The 18183-nt window shown below is 43.3% G+C and overlaps 1 protein-coding gene across 4 annotated transcripts in view; it reads right to left on the minus strand.

Annotated features, from left to right (window-relative positions):
* The window catches only part of PPP2R2B (protein phosphatase 2 regulatory subunit Bbeta), a 249535-nt gene that overhangs the window by 40134 nt on the left and 191218 nt on the right, over positions 1 to 18183 (minus strand). The window lies entirely within an intron of this gene.

The raw sequence follows: 18183 nt of genomic DNA on the forward strand, positions 1-18183 counted from the left end.
TCCGCTTAAGGATCGGGGCTGGAAGAAATTCAGATTTAGATAAAATTTTAATAGAACTTGTTCTCATTTCAAAGTGGCCACCTGAGCCTGGATGATAGATGTGAATCTTTTGATATGCTCTTTACTCGCTATCAGACGGTAGCCACAGTAGCAGTACACACAATAAAGATGGTAAAGCCGATGCTGCCGAGCAGAAGAGGGAATATGTTTGCTTTAATGAATGTGCTTAGCGCTTCTTGACACACCTGCCAGCAGGAGTCCTGCTGAGCCTTTCAATTACCATTTCACTATAGAGAAGACTCCTGGCACACCGAATTGCTCCAGCACCAACATGCAGGCAGGTATTCAGAGCACACCCACAGTTAATGGAATCAGAACCGGCTGGGAAGAAAAAATAAAGCAATATTTCATTGTTTGCTAAGTTCCAACCTCCTGCGATACAGCCTAATGCTCCATCGCAGCAACAGTATAATATGCCATAGGTGGGGGAGAGGAGGACGGGTGTGCGGTAGAAAGGCTAGGTAGGCAGATTGGCACACTGCTCGCATGCCCTATGCAGGCTCCAAAACCTCCCACTCTTGCTTTTAGTCTGTGTTCTCTGGAGTGCTCTCTGAACAGAGTGGAAAGGATTATTTTCTTTATGCCATTGCGGTGTTACACCTTCACAGAAATATAAACCCCAACAGGGAACTGCACTGGAACCGTGCTTGGAAAAATGTGTCTCACACAGAATGAAGCTACTATCCCCATGCCCTTTGGGCAAGGTATCACCAGCACCACTATCCTGATGGCTCCAGCTGAGCGAATGTTTCTAATGAGTGAGGTTTAATGCAGTTAGAGTGCCAGCCATGCTCTGGACAGGACCTTTACCACTGAGCATCCTTCATACCCTAGGGTTATTTTCTTTAGCTCTAAACTTCCACGCCAGCCCGCTGGTGCTCTCGAGCAGGTGCACAATGGTTGGGAGAGAGAGCCCTTTCCACACGGCACACACCCGCGGGAGGCAGCCAGCATCATGCTGGTGTTTGTGTTCTCTAGGAGTAATCCTGCGTTATGGAAGCCAATGGGAGCATTGCCATTGATTTCCATGAAGGAAGGATCAGGGCCTCTGAGCATAAGGGAGCAGGCAGGCTAGTGCAGTTAAAGGTGCCCAATATGCCAAACGGAGAAGGGGAATGGGCAGTTAGGGCACACTCCTGGCACCGCTCCCTTGTGCCTCCCTTCCTCTCTCCAGCACTGCGGGAGCTCAAGCTACTCCACATTAAACTGTGTCATAGTTACCATCTGTCTTCCCCAAGCAGAATGCCTTAAGCAATTACTGCTTGGGCACTACACTTCCCTTCCCTCACCCCCTACAGTGTTCCAGTGCCTCTCAAATGCCAGCAGAGCCCCTGACATGCCTTGAAGAGAAGCTTTCACTAAGAGCTGTTCCCCCTCACGTGTTTTCAAAGGTTTCTTCCCCTTTGGTTCGCTGTTCTTTGACCCTCATGTTTCCTTTCCCTTTGTTGTTGCTGCTGCTGCTGCTTTGACTTTATGCACTATCAAAGTCTTATTTACATCCACTGGATATGTCTACTGCTCAGTATCTGCCTTCATCCCACATATGGGGTAAAAACCCCCTCATGTTATTTACACAAGCAGCCTCCCTGAAGACAGTTAGCAGGATTTGGCCCATAAACACTGCTCTTAATCAATATCACCCGACATACACTTTTTCTGCTTAATGCATTCCCCCCTGTGCCTAAAGAATTCTCCTGCTCAATGGTCTGTTCCATTTGGACACTACCTATTTTCCCACGTCTCCTGTTTTGTCTCAGGCAACACTGCATCACGTAGGCCTGAAGTTCTCACAGCCTTACCTGGAGATGGCCAGAAAGTAAAAAACATCCTGATTCATGAATAAAAGCATCAAGTTTGGTTTGCTGTCATTCATGGGGTCATAGAGTATCAGCCGTGTTAGTCTGTATTCGCAAAAAGAAAAGGAGTACTTGTGGCACCTTAGCGACTAACCAATTTATTTGAGCATGAGCTTTCGTGAGCTACAGCTCACTTCATCGGATGCATCCGATGAAGTGAGCTGTAGCTCACGAAAGTTCATGCTCAAATAAATTGGTTAGTCTCTAAGGTGCCACAAGTACTCCTTTTCTTCATGGGGTCATGTGATTTTTGGCAACTGCCAGGTATTTGTGAAACTGTCTGCAAATGCCAAAAACTTCATGAATCTTAGTGTGGGAACATTCATTCATTCCAAAATTCCTACCAAAAAGTGCCATATTAGTTTTTCCCTGGTTTAAAAAAAAGTCAGTCATCCAATCAGAGAACAGCAGCAGTACCATGTGACTTAAGGGACCAATCACACAATAAAGACAAACAACTCACAGGCCGAAATTTGTCACAACTACTCAGGAAATACTTATGAATAAAAATCACACTCATGGCGATCAGGATTAGTTTGCAAACTATACACTACCTAATAGAGGTTACATTCATAGCAAGTATTATTAAAACAAAACAAAAGATTTCAAACCATTCAGAATTTCTCATTTACTGTGCACAGTAGTATAATTTTTTTTTAGTTCAGAGTTCTTCTTTAATTATTATAGATTATTTTTACTGTATGTTTCTTTAAGTTATGAAATGTGAGAAGTTTACAGCTACCTGGGCTAGAAAACAGAGCATTTTTATTATTTGAGAATAAAGATCAGGAATTCTCAATCTCAGCTTTATGGACTGCTTAGAATTTCATTCCCCTAAGGGCATGATTCTTTCAAATGATCTCGTTCATATATTTTCCCATCTCAGAAAAGCCAATGTCATTTTAAACCCATCCACCAGATTTATAGCGTTTCTCCCTTCTGATAATCAGGGAGAATTATGCAAAGGCACAGTTGTGTTATCAAACATGAATTCACAGCAATCTAATTTCATTGATAATTCTCCCTGGCACACTGTTTTTACAGTATGCCAAGACGTAGATACCGACAGTATAAGTGCTGTGGAAAAAAGAGATGAATAGGAAAAAATTCTGGAAGGTCAATTCTGGTCATCAGTGCTTCAAGCCGAATTTACAAATATTAAGATGGATGGATGGATGAGTCTGCACTGGAGAAGAAAGAATCCAGCTCATGACCTGGGCAAACGAGGGGGGAGGGGAAAAAAGGGGCAAGCAAAGAGGCAAAATAACCTCCTTTTTTCTTTTCAGCAACCTGAGGAATCAAACGGCCAGAGTTCTAACTAACCCCTACATGCTGCTTCCATGGTCTACTCTTGGTTCAATAAACAGATTAAGACTGGAAGGAAGCTATTACAATCTTTATTTTACAAAATTAATTCAGCTGCTAAAAACACACAAACAACCAGAACCACTCAACTCTCAAACTACAAGTATGGATTTTGGTGTCCTGGTCAAATTCTCAAACTGGGTAATTACATCTTCTACCTGCTGATACCTGAATCCCACCCTTGTGGCTTCAATTGTAAATAACACTCCTCTTTATTCCTGAGGTAACAGCTAAACAAACAAGCAGCTGAGAATCAGTGACATTGGGGAATGCCGCCATGCCTCCGTTCCTCCAGCCACATCTCTTTGCAAAGTGGCTGTGCCACGCCAGAAGATCTGGCCCTGGCTTTTTGTCTTTATAAACTAACAGTATTTAATGAGCAACAAAAAGTAAGTAAACCCTAAAGAGTATACTCCATAGGACAAAAGCACAATCCAAATGGTTGGCAGTGGATTAAAAGCAGAGTAATGGACTGTCCTCCTTGAGACTGTATGTGTCAGTGCGAGTCTGATACCGTCCTACTAGGCCTAAAGAAATGAGACCACCAAAGATTGCACTTTGAGCTCAGCTGAGCATGCAAATACTGCACACTGAACTGTTTTAGAGCAATGTAGGTAAGTAGCGCAAATGGAGAAATCTTTTTTTTCCAATTATTTTTGTTGCAGTGGTTTGACAATGATCTGATCATTTGAAATTGATTAGTTCTGCCACATGCATTTTATAGCACTTCATTACTTTTAAAAAGCCAAACGGTTCAAATTACCCTGTTTGTCATTTAAATGATAATGTTTTTGAGAATGTAAAAAGAAATACAAATCTCTGTGCTGTGGAATAAATACTCTGACACCAGAGACGTGCTAGCAGCATAACAATTTTTATCCACAGCATCATTTTTTCCTCTCTCCACATTAAACTGCAGATGCTTGAAGTTGCATACAGAGCTGTGCATGGTGTGAGGAATAAAGTACAAATTCTCCATGAAACTGTCCCCAGAAGCTAAGAAATTTGCATGCTTTTGCAAGAAGGAAGTGTTATTATATAGAAGATTTTACAATAGATTTTGCTGAGGTTAAAAGAATGAAATGATAGAGATGGCTTCATAACAACAAAATGCCAGGAGAGTAAATGCATGTGCTGACTACAGCCATGTAGCAACTTTGAGATTAACTAATCGTAAAGGGTCTATTTTCCCATCATTGTGGATGGATATGGGAGCGCAACTTTCATACATTTTTTTTTAGTGGGGTTTATTTTAGTGCTCCTGAAAAAATGCTGGGTTGAGAGCCCTGGAGATTACCTCTTCTGTGGAAAACTGAGTTCAAAGAACAGATAAATGCAGTTCTTGTGTTCTCCAAACCATAACTCAAAGTGGAGGGATCCCCTCTCAAAGAATGCAGGGGTAGTTCCACCCACATTCAGACCCTGTTCTCTCTTCTGAGATTGCTAGCAAGCATGCAGGCTGTGATGGAGTTTTGAGTTGCAGAAACTTGGCCATTAGGGACTGCACCAAGACCACCCAACTCAGATCACATGCCACACATCACTAACCGCCTTCAGATAGAAATGATATTCACTCATTATTATCCTGGAGTAGACTACAGAGACCTCCAGCAACAGGCTCCTTATCAAATTAATATCCCCAACCAGCCAGCTGTTAAAACATATTGAGCCAAGTTCAAAAGCAGAGGTACAAAAATCTGTGTAGGCTGCTTACAAGGATGTAAGTCCAACGGGATCCAAGGTGTAGAACATGCAAAATGAGCCGGTTTAAGCCTTGGGCACAGTGAGACTGAGGGAAGAGGAAAGAATTTGTGTAGGGCAGGGAGCAGTTACAACCACATGTGACAGACACGTGAGGAAAAAAGTTTGAACAGTTGCTCACACAATGGAGGTTGCAATGCCGTATGGAATGCCCAGGTGGGATTCTCAGGGATAAATTCACTCCTGGTGTAACTCCACTAAATAAATGGAATTGCATCTTTGGACCTCCCTAGGCCACCATGGGTGGAGAGCGCTTGCAGAAGCACTGGAGGCAGTATCATGAGCAATAGTGATCCCTAGGCTCAGGTGAGTGCAACACCCAAGATTCTCCTAAGGGAATCCCATCTAATCCTCAGACAGAATCATGGTGGCCTGGATGAGGGGATCTGAGTGAAGAAGGCAGTATACATCCATAGACAGAGGATGAGAGGCTGATGTGCTCTGGTAGGGAGAGAATGAGAAAACATGGCTCTGGCTGTGCAGGAATGCTCTAACAAAAAAGATACAATAAACTGAAAAGAGGCTTTTCTTCAAGTGAAGATGCAAGTGGAACAGAAATGTGCAAGTCACTTCCCTGCTGGCAGGGGTATATCCATCTCACTGTGACAGAAAAGCCAATAGTCCCGTTTTATTTTAAATCTATTTCTTGTTCACCCATCTCACACGTCTCTCTAGATTAGCTAGACCTATATTTTAATTGTTTTAAATCGAACATACTTTTCATTTCTTCCACGGGCCCCAGAGGATTTCACTGGCAAAAGGGATGCTTTCTGGCATATTTTAAATGTAGGAAAGGAGATCACATTCCTTCTAGAATAGGAAAACCAAACTCCAGCATCAAGCAGAATGAAACCAAAAGGTTCCATACACTCTTTGTACAGCCACGTGGACAGCTGGTTTGCTAGAGAGCCGTCCTGCTCTGGAGAATAACATTGTGAGTAGGGATATCATAAAATAAGAATCATCCTAATAATTCTTTCAGTAGCACCATGCTGCCTGCTTTTTTTAAGGCAGAACCTTGGAATGAGAGATCTGGTCCAGAGAAAATAAGAACCAACCATGGCCCATCATTTGTAAGGACATTTAATAGGTGTAATAAAAGAATACCCCTCAGAAGGAATGCTGCAACCAGCACGTCCTTTTGTTTGATGCACTGATGCCTTTGCTGTTACTACTCTTAGATTAGCTGTTCACATACAGCTTGGATGGTTAGTAAATGGCAGGGAAACAAATGACGCAAAAATTATACCAATGGACACTCATCTCGGTCTTCCCTCAGGAAAGCTGGCTCTAGTCCCCCCTGCCTCAATCTTGGACAAAATCCTGTTTAAAAGGGGAACTGAAGACTTTTTAATAAGGTTCCAAACTGATAGCCAACCTCAGAGATGTCTTATTTTTTTGGTATCATATAGAAAACTGAGATAGTGATTTATACGTTTCAAGTCTTTTTGACATGTGCTGTAGGTTTCTTCAAGGCTCAGAAACTAATCAGAAGCTTATCTTTCCCTTTGTGTAATGGCAAGCTGTCAGCTTCCATGACCCTCCAAACAATTTAATAAATGACACTAAGAGACAGAATGTCTTGATATTCCAGGTGTTCAGTCAGGGCCAGCCCCTACATGCAGCACACGCTGAAGTGAGACTGATGGCTACGCTTGTTGAGCTGATAGGACTCCTTTTATGTCATTAAATTAAAAATATCTAGTATCCATCAGGATGATCCCTTATTTCCACAGGGCACCATTGTGGCAGCTAAGATGTAAATGTTCAGGAGTATCTTCCTTCTGGCTAGCGAAAGCTTAGTGAATTACGAAGACAACCCACCCCATCTTCTTGTTACTAGCAGGCTCCACTCCACAGCCAAGTTTCAAATAGGCAATTGTGAGCCGGCAGACCAGGTGCCAGCTCATGCCAAGGCCCCAGGCCACACTGAACACTGATAAATGCACAGCTGGAAACCAGTCTGGCTTACCAGTGGGTTAGTATAGTTAAAAAGGATATTAGTGTTATAAGAATGTATTTTGCGTTTAGACTTTATGGAATGCTTGTACAAAGCTGAATGTATTATATTTGTACCCCATTCTACAAGGTAGTACTTATGAGTTGGCTCTATAACTGTATTAATGTTTGTTCTGAAGCCATGTAACTCACCTAACAGGAAAAAAGCTTCACCTACTGCAAAATGCTGGATTCCTGCAGAAGGTGTTATCTCCTGCCCATCAGGATGGGCTACTGAATCCAAATGGGCCATTATGGAATACAGACTTTGTTGATTGCTCCCCACACCAACCCGTGAAGAATCTACGTGCAACAGTGCTCATCCCATCATCTTGGACTCTAGGGATGTGAGGATGAAAATTTCTGACCAGAAGGAATTAGGGTCTCTTTATGCTTTCTAGAGTCTGAGGGGCAAAGATTTCTAAACACAAGTAAGAGACCCCGAAGTGGCTTGGCTTGGGTTAGCTCCAAAGGACATAAAAGCTTGCTGATTATAGAAATTTCTATCACCTTTTGAATTTAAGATTCTATCTCATTTCTGTGCAGGTTTACCTTATTTTAACCTTGGAAAAAGAAATGAGAGTTATTTATTAGATAATAAACAGTATGTTACAGGATTGGCTACCAGCATTGTCTTTGGTGTGAGGTACAAGTTTCAAATTGACCTGTGGTAAGTGATTGTTCCTTTGGTACTGGGAGTAATTTGAATATTTTGTGATCATTGGTGTAAAGTGACCATGTATCACAGAGTCAAGCTTGCCAGGTTGGACTATCCAGAGGACTATCTGTGACTCCTTGTTAAGGCTGTATAGTGCCTGAGGAGTTTACACTTGTTGGTTGGTGAATTCTAAGTATAGAATTCACACCCAGTGTGGAGTCTGTGCCCTGGCTTCTTAACAGTCTGCCCTGAGATTATCATCACTTGTGAGCCACTCCAGACAGTGTAACAGCAATATCATACCATGACTCCATTGCTTCCTTCCTTCAGGATCTATTTCCTAATACACACCTCTCTCACATCTTCAGGGTTACTTTATGCTTTTTTCCTCCCTTAGGCCTTTATTGATGTGCTATGATTTAGAAGACAGTTCTCATCCAGGATTGGATGAGGTGGTACAAACCAATACAAACAATTTTCTGTCTCCATATCCAAAAAGTAAAATCTTGGATAAAAGCGACCTGAGATCACGTTTCACTGGTTACAAAGCCATTCATCTGGCAGGCCAGCAGATATTCTGCCAAACAGACGATTGTTCATCTGCTCCTATTGCCACCCCTCATTTCATTTAAAATCCATGCCGAGATTCAGACGGTTAGACCAGAAGAGAGCATTGTGCTCCACTAGTCTGGCCTCCTGCAAAACACTGGCCCTGGAAGTCACGCAGAAACTCCTGCACTAAGCTCAATAACTTGTGGTAGAGCAGCTTTCTTTGCACGGCTGTCCCACTGAAGGGGAAGTGACCTTGTGTTATCTATGGCATTCATCTTTCCTTGAAATGACTGGATTCCTTCTTTAGAGATGCAAGAGTCACTTGCACTTCTTCTGAACTTCTAATTGGGGTCCAGCACTCACTTAGATTATTAGACATCCACTCGCAAGACTTGATTGGAATTTCTGTCAAATCAGAGCACAGGTCACAATACTATAAGTAAGGTAATAAGATTGGAGTTCTGGGCTACAGTTGAACAAAGATAAACATAGCTTCGCTATTATGGGGGAAAGGCTTTTAATGGTTTGGTCAATGGAAGAATGGAAGAGTTTGCTGAATGAAGCCATCATGGAACACTCAGCATTATCTCTGTGCAAGTGGACAGCAAGGGAATGTCCTACAACCCCAAAGTGAAGGGAAACTGAACTGTATCCTGCAAATTTAAAGAGGTGGATAGATCACAATTGTAGAGCTTTCAGCCCCATCAAAGCCCACACCAACTTAGAGCTGGTCAAAATTTTTCTAACTTTGATTTTTCAATGGGAAATAGAATTGATTTTTTCAGAAGAATATTAATAATAAATTCATCCTATTTTTCCACCAGCTACAGAACGTATTGAAATTAGAAAATTTTTTGAGAACAAATGGAAATTGAAGTTTTTATGAAAATGTTTATGAAAAATATCCCTTTTTCACCCAGCTGTCTGCAGTTAAACTATCAGCACAAAACTTTGCATAATCATTACAAATCCTCTTGCGCGGAGCAGGCCAAGGAAGATGGTACCAGAGCCTCTATGTTAGCGCTAGGGTTTGTCTACACAGCGCCGTAGACTGGTCTTTGTGGTGTGAATTGCAGAATGCTCTAACTGCCCCGCGTAGACCCTGCTGTTGTAAAAACTAAAAGATACCTAGTTCCTGCTGATGCAGTACAGTTTCATGTTTCATTTCCTCATATACACCATATGCTACCTCGTGGGTCATGCACTCTGCTCAATACTCTCTTCTTTTGTCTGCCTCTTCCATTCGCAGATGTATGCCCTTTTTTGTATGGTTCACTATGCTTAAACCAGCCTCCCTCTTTTTGTGTACCAAGTGTCCTCTTGCTTTCAGATTTCTCATGTTGTACGCTTAGCCCTGATCTACACTAGGAGTTGAGGTCGAATTTAGCAGCGTTAAATTGATTTAACCCTGCACCCGTCCACACGACGAAGCCCTTTTTTTTTTCAACTTAAAGGGCTCTTAAAATAGATTTCCTTACTCCACCCCCGACAAAGGGGATTAGCGCTGAAATCGGCCTTGCTGAGTCGAATTTGGGGTACTGTGGACACAATTAGACTGTATTGGCCTCCGGGAGTTATCCCAGAGTGTTCCATTGTGACCGCTCTGGACAGCGCTCTCAACTCAGATGCACTGGCCAGGTAGACAGGAAAAGGCCCGCGACCTTTTCAATTTCAATTTCCTGTTTGGCCAGCGTGGCAAGCTGCAGGTGACCATGGAGAGCTCATCAGCAGAGGTGACCATGATGGAGTCCCAGAATCACAAAAGAGCTCCAGCATGGACCGAACGGGAGGAACGGGATCTGATCGCTGTATGGAGAGAGGAATCCGTGCTATCATAGCTACGTTCCAGTTTTCAAAATACCAAAACCTTTGTCAAAATCTCCCAGGGCATGAAGGACAGACGCCATAACAGGGACCCGAAGCAGTGCCACGTGAAACTTAAGCACCAGAACCTGGGAAAACGAAATCGGGCGAGTAGGCGACGTCAGCATGGGGACAAGAGTGATGAGGACATGGACACAGATTTCTCTCAAAGCACAGGCCCTGGCAATGTGGGCATCATGGCGCTAATGGGGCAGGCTCATGCGGTGAAATGCCGATTCTGGGCTCGGGAAACGAGCACAGACTGATGGGATGGCACAGTGTTGCAGGTCTGGGACGATTCCCCGTGGCTGCAAAACTTTCGCATGCATAAGGGCACTTTCATTGGAACTTTGTGACTTGCTTTCCCCAGCCCTGAGGCACAAGAATACCAAGATGAGAGCAGCCCTTGCAGTTGAAAAAGTGAGTGGCAATAGCCCTGTGGAAGCTTGCAATGCCAGACAGCTACCAGTCAGTCGGGAATCAATTTGGAGTGGGCTGCTGTGGGGGCTGCTGTGATTCCCTAACTTCAAAACAACAATTAACTAGCCTTTTTGTGGAATGCACACACATTTTGTATACAAACACACGATCCTCCTAAACACGTATCTGACTGGCACACTGAAAAATGCCAGCAATCTAAGGGTTAACTAGCAAGACACTAACTGCAGCATTTTAAACCAAAAAATGAAATATTAAGGCAGCATAAAAAACGCAGCCTGCTGCCTTTTCAGTTTTTCCTGAACATCAGATCATCTGTACCACAAAATGAAGCCTAGGAGCTGTTTCTGCCCCAGATAATTTTCCCCCCAGTTTTGTTCATCAAAGGAGACAGAAAGTGTCTCACTGAGCACAGCATCCCGGGAGATATTTGCAACCTTCTCCTTTCTAGCACAAAGGACAGTTAAAAGTGTGAAAATTCTTATACAGAAGTTTCAGTTGATTTGCAGTGTGAGAAGATCAAAGCGCACACATGCCCAATTTAAAGAGAGATTTAAGGCCTGGATATTATTTGTGTTAATTTTTTTTTGCAAACATCTCATAGCATTGGTACAAATGTATATATAGGGCCACTTTGGAGAGTTCTTCGATGATGCAAAATCAGATCCCCACTCGGCTTTGTCTACACTGCCAATTGAACAACAAAACTTTTGTTGTTCACAGGTGCTTAAAAAAGCCACCACACCCCACAAGTTTTGCTGCAGCAAGTGGCAGTGTAAATGGCTCATTGTCAGCAGGAGCCCTCTCCTGTGGATAACGCAAACCCTGGTCATGGGGGATGGAAGTATTTTGTCGGCAAAAGTGCTGACAAACAGCATTTACGCTGCCCGACTTTTAGCGACACGGACGTATTACTAAAAGCTGTGTAGTGTAGACAAAGCCTCAGTGGCCAAAGAGCTCTACACCTATTAAACCAGGGTGTATAGCTAAATAAGCAGGGCTCCTTATAAAAACAAAAAAGGCCCTTTACAGTCTGAGTGGAGTTTCATTCTTTCTGGTGCATTATATGGGTTGGAAAGCCCATATAAACAACAATAATTCCTCAGAGAGCAACACCCCCAAATAAACTGAAATCTTTAGGAGGAATGGGTAAGATATAGTTGAAGCAAGATCTTTTTAAAACCTTTTTGTTGCTGGTCTCTGCTGCAGTGGGATCCAGCAGTATACTATGAAGTGCCAGCATTCCACATTGTTGACTCACATAACTGATTATTATTAGACCGCAAGGAAACAGTTAAATCAATGTAAATATCTGTCTATGTAATTATCAGCATATCAGACTCAAAGTGGAGTTTGGTTGACGACTCCCCAATCTTCTACCCTTAGGGAATGATGACATTATAATAACCATAATACTTAGCACTTACATTTTGCTTTACTTCTTCAAAGTGCTGTAAAGTACTAACTATATGTTCTCATGGGGTTTCCGGATACAGAGATCAAGAAATCATAGCAACTTACTGAAAAGCCTGCTTCTAAAGCAGCCAAAACCTCCAGCTTGCTACAGAAAAAAAAAGGTACCAAGTAGAAAACTCATGGGGAAAAAAAATGAAGACTGAGATTTGGGAAAAGGTGGGAGGGGTCAGGTACAAGACAAAATAAAATTAATTTCATCATGACTTGACTACAGGAAAAACAATACAATTTCATGTTGCCCTGGCAACATTCACTCACTATTGGCCAATCTCCACTCCTCAGTGAGGCATGGCATAAACAGGCCGCTTGAAAATCTTGAGTGTCTGTGCGCATGTGGGGGTGTTTATTTTCAACAGCAAGAGTCTCAGAAATCAGCACTGCATGATGGTACTTTTGTACATACTCGGCTCCTATGACAGCCACATGTGATGGAAGGCAGTGCTGGGTGAGCCAATGGAGCTAAAAAGCAATACATATCAAAAAGCTGAAATACAACTTTAGAACTACTAGAATTAACTTATGGAACTCATTGATGCAGGATATTTTTGAGCCAAATAGCTTAGCAGGAATCAGGAAATGGAGGCCAATATATAAATAAGACTAGCATTTGCAGTTATAGTAACCAGGATCAAAATAAGGGTTATGAATAATCCCATGTGATGGCATAAAATGACCACCACCTGGAGTCAGAAGTGGTTTTCCCCCAGTTGTATAGTTCTTGGCCAGATGCATTATTGGTTTGGGTTTTAACGTTCTCACAAGAAAACGACCAAGGCATATAGTAGAGTGAATGGACCACTGGCCTCTTCACATATGGCAACACCTCCGTTCCTCAGGACAGGGTTTCACTGTTGCATTGGAAGTACCTGGCTTTAATGATAGGATGTTATTAGACTCTACGGTAGCTGGTCTGTGCCTAAATACATCCAAATGTGGCACACAGTAGGAAATGGAAACACAAGGAAACTTTGCATGCTACAGCTTAGTTCATGCCAAATGAAATTCCAAGCGCTCTAGGACAGTGGTTCTCAAAGCCGGTCCGCCGCTTGTTCAGGGAAAGCCCCTGGCATGCTGGACCAGTTTGTTTACCTGCTGCATCAGCAGGTTCGGCCGATTGTGGCTCCCACTGGCCGCGGTTCGCTGTTCCAGGCCAATGGGGGCTGCAGGAAGGGTGGCCAGCACGTTCCTTGGCCTGCACCACTTCCTGCAGCCCCCATTGGCCTGGAATGGAAAACCGCGGCCAGTGGGAGCTGCGATTGGCTGAACCTGCGGACGCGGCAGGTAAACAGCCGGTCCAGGGTGCCAGGGGCTTTCCCTGAACAAGCGGCGGACCGACTTTGAGAACCACTGCTCTAGGAGGACCATCAGAGAGTATTAAGAGAAATCATTGACAGCTCCTGCTTTCTTCTGTCTGACACGTGGTGTGAATGGTTCACAATAACTAAAAGAAAACCATATGACATAAAATTTACTATCCAGAGAAAATTCACTTGGGTCAGGGAGGGTTTCATTTTTGACAGCGATAAAATAGTGACTTCAAAACCATGAAAAATCCCAGCACCGTATTCCTCCCTTCCTACCCCTAGTCTCTGACCTTTACAGATCTCAAACCTCCAGATAATTTAATGGCAGTTAAAGGAAGGTTATGAAAATAGAAAGGTCAAAACAGAGGAAACTGGGGCTTGCCACGGTATCTGGGGAATGCCCATAACTCCAGCAACTGCTGCTGTGTTTCCTATTCATTGGAAAAGGTAGGACATTGCTCATTTCAAAAAATGTTTTCATGAGCAATTCTAATGCTGATGAGGACTATGACCAGCACATACTGCAAGGAGGGAGCCTGTAATGGCTCTCCAGTCTAAAGGCAGGGAAAAGACTGGCTTGTCTGTTCTGCACAGAATAAGATGCGATTTAGTTCACTCTAAGGGTCAAATACAAATTAATGTGACACATTAATACGAGTCTCATGGCTAAATCTCATGTAGTGTGCTGACATCGGGCCTTACCCAAAGCCCACTGATGTCAATGGGAGTCTATGTAACTTTGTCGCTTCAGCTCCCACTGAAGCCAGAGGCAAAGACTGAGCGAAAGACAGGCAGACATAAAAGGTTAAATGCTTTTAAAAACAGAATTTAAGTTGAACTTTGGAGCTACTCAAGGCCACATGATCACACATGAGAACCCCAGGATTCAGTCAAATACAATCAGATAAAGAAAATAATCAATAGTGAAGGTAAGCATTTTTAATTTTCATATCCATATCATATAAATATCCCACTGAGGCACCATTATACTGATCCCATGCCAGTATTCACTTGGCCATAGTCAATCACATGTCAGGATCTGCACCTCAGAGAGCCCGGGGGGGTGGGGAGAGAAGCTTGAGGAATTACTATGAAAACAGCTCAACAAAGTTAACCCTAATAACGTGGGCTGTTTGTGCACCACTGTGACCATGTATTATAGAAGAGGGTTGACGGTGTTTTCAATACCCCAGCATCTGTAACAAACATACTAAGAGTGCGGTGATGGGTAAAATAATTGCCTCTAATCCTCAGCAGCATCAACAAATTGCAAATAAGACTCTCAACTATGAGTTGGCTAAGGGAGCATTGGGTGTTTGTTCTTCCTAGGAGAGGTCAGCAGTCCTGAAGTACATAACACAATGGCTGATGGCAGCTCAACAGGAGGACATTGCACTGTGTCAGTGGATGTGAGAAATTGGTCTGAAAGCAGCAGGCAGAGATTCCACTGTCCTGGGAGAGTCCTTTGAATTGTGTCTCTATGAACCTGGGGTCAGAAAAGAGACAGATTTTTGCTTCCCCTGTAATAGAAAAGGGGGTGCTGTACCTCAAGATCAAACACTAAATTCACCTTGACCTAACCTCTGAATCAAATGCAACTTAACAGCAGTTTCATAAACTGTACGTTGATTTTTCCAAGAAGCAAGCTTCTGCCAAGAACAGTGGGAACTGAACAATGAATCTGAGCCACATATTGGCACTAAGTTCATATGTGAATGTACATGAACGTATGCGGAGCTCATGAGAATGGTAATCTTGCGAAGTATTTTTGGTTTGCAAAACCAGTTCAAATAAATTCACAAAACTTTCTTTGCCTCTGTAAATTAAATCGCTGTTGTGTTATTTTAAAAAACAAATGTTTTTTTCTAGCAAACAGGAAATGGGGCTATGTACCTCTAAAAAAACTAAACTGGGTCCATGGGGCTAATAGAATTCCTCTCTCCTTTCTTCAGTTTTCATTCTCTCTCTCCTCTCTCCATTTTTCCCATTGGATTTTTCTCTCTGCTCCTCTTTTCACAGCCTCTCCCAAACAGAAGGCAAAGCCAGGAAGGTGTGAGTCCAGCTTTCAGCCCCACAGCATCCAGCTGGTGTGACATTAGGCAAAATGAGTTAGCCTATTTTTAAATAATAATAATCCCAGTTGCAGTAAAATACAAATTACAGGCAAATGGAATGCAGTGAACAAGCTATCTGTTGCAGAAAAGTACAGCGTGTGTTTGCTCCCTTCGTAGCTTATTAAGCCTCTCAATTAGTTGCAGTGGCTTAGAAAGCACTCAGGGTGGACTGTCACCTCTGGGCATTGAGAGATTGGGGAAGAGGAGCTGAATGAGTGCAGCTGAGGCACAAGCAGACAAATCTGCCATATGGAAAAGCTCCACAAAGATCTCTCTTTTGCAGATCTAGATGAAATAAAGACACTAGCTCCATGCCTTTGCGCTGTGACCCTGCCTTTCCCACACTAAGTCCATGGCTTTTCTGAGGCATTAACACACAGAAGAAAGCAATAACTAGAATAATACCCCATAATATTGCTTTAAAACAAAAGCAGTCTCCCCAGCTCTGCATCTAGATGGGTCGGGAAGCTATAGAGTCGGACATTCAAATCTTGGAGAAATGATTCTAGTGGGCTTCCTAAGTAACAGCATAGCGGTTGGACATGCTACCTTAAACACAACAACAGTATAGATAGGAAATAAAATGTTTCCTTGCTCTAGGAAAAAACAAGCAAAACGTGCCTACCAGCAAGTAGGAGCAACTCAAAATAGAAGCCATTCATTTGTCACCAAGGATTAATTAGCTGTCTGGGGTTATTAAACGTTTTCATTGGCCTGATCTTTGAGGAAACCGGGAGCTATAAAAGTGAGCCAGAGGTAATCACAGCAACAAATAATATTAAAAAACAAACAAATAACCAAAACTACTTGCAATGCAAATTCTGACAGCGTGAATAAATTACAGACTGGTCTGGTGTGATTAACAGCACATCAGATGGACTGTTCAGGTGGAGTTTTTAGGCCTGCAGGTTAGATCTGGTATTTTTCTTTTCAATCGCCAATGACAAGCTGAGGCAAATGTGGTCTCGCTCCATGTTTAAACAGAAAGCCTGCTTCAGTCTAACTGGCCCTGTGGGGAGCAGATACAAGGAGCTTCTCCCCTTCTTCTTCCAACACTCTGGGTCAGGGATCAGTCACAGTCTGGGGAGGTTGCAGAACCACCGCTCCATACTTATGCTGCCTGCAGTGCTAGCCTCCACAGAAATGACCTGGCAGGGTGAAGTAAGGACTGGGCCCCTGGCCTTGTGACCCCATTGCTTCAGCCAGCAGACATGGCCAGGCACAGGGGAGAATGCGACTTGTACCCATGTAACAAACACCTGAGCTGCAGCTTCAGAGTGCACGCCACAGGAGTCCTGAGAAGAATCCTGACTGAATTAGCCGAGAGGCTCCCTCAGCACCTCCCATAGCGCTGTACCTAGAAGACACAATCTAGCTCTTAGTATGCACATTAAAGATCAGAGACTGATATCTCCTGACAATACTGCTTCCCCCATGAGGAAGGCAACATTTACCAACACAAAGATGGACCAGGTGAAATTTACTACTAAGGGCTACAGCTTCCAAACACCAGTCAGTGTTACGACCCTCACAGCATCACTCCTGCCTGGTCTTATAGGGGGCTCCCCCATAGCACTCTCTGATGCAAGGCTCCTGGACGTTAGGTGTCAGCTCCAGAAAACCACATAAGACCACAGCTTGGTGCAGCACTCAGAAAGGCGAGTGGCGTTCCAGTGACTATGAAGAAAACTGGCTTAATGGATTTTGTATGTGCATCTCCCTTGTAGTAAATGAAAAATGTAGCCTTAGGTGTTTACATTTGATTTGGGAGGCTGGTTTTAATCTTCTTACATTGGGAGGAAAAACTCAATTACAGAATGTACTTACATTCCAACAACCCAAGTCAAACACTAAGGAAAAGAAAGAAATGCTTTAACTCCTTCATCGCCAGGCAGGAATACAAGCGTGTGCCAGATATGTTCAGCAGCACAAGAGGTGAAGAGTTTGCATACATGAGGCAGGGGCAGGATGAGGTGTGGTACTCCAGCATGGCCAGAAGGGACAGGATTCTTTCCATTCAGACCTATAGCTCTCTCCAGTAGAGTTCTGTTATTCAGCCTGTATGTAAACTGCAGGATTTACCCCTTAATGACCCATGTGACATCGTGTCCTATCATCTGACACTAAGCTGAATTCATTAAAGGCATATCAGAGATGTCTCTGTGTTCGTCTTCACATTTAAAGGAAGCAAAAGCATTTCCTATTTATCTTCATTTGTTCATTCAGAATTAATAACTCTCCTGAGAAACTGCAGGTTTTTAGATTCACAGCAGCCACCATGAATACCAGATGGTGACAAAGGATTTCTGTGAGGTGTCAGGGCAAGTGCGGGCTATATTCTGGGCGGGGGGGTGGGGGGGCTCTGAACTATTCAGCTCATTACTGCAGCAGACTCTTAGGGAACCTCTGCAATGAGAGAGGGCTGGGCTGCTCTGAACCCAGAACCCACAGGAGGGGGAAGAAAAGGGAGCCTGCATTCTGCATTTCACCCTGAAGCCGCTGCCAGAGCTCTAGTCAAGGTTTCACAGCCTGCTCCAGCTCCATGGCCCTTACTCTGCCTTGCAGTCCCAGAGCTCTATTGGCCCTTCTTGTCACGCATGCAAAAGCGGCCAACTCGGCATCGCAAGCATTCCTGGCTCAAGTATCAACAAAAGCATCATCAATGTTATTGTAATAACAAATGCATCTTCACCAAGACATGGCCCACCAACACCTTGGCTACTTTTCCTATTGTGTTG

This window comes from Lepidochelys kempii, chromosome 8 (genome assembly GCF_965140265.1).
Source record: "Lepidochelys kempii isolate rLepKem1 chromosome 8, rLepKem1.hap2, whole genome shotgun sequence".
Lineage (NCBI taxonomy): Eukaryota > Metazoa > Chordata > Testudines > Cheloniidae > Lepidochelys > Lepidochelys kempii.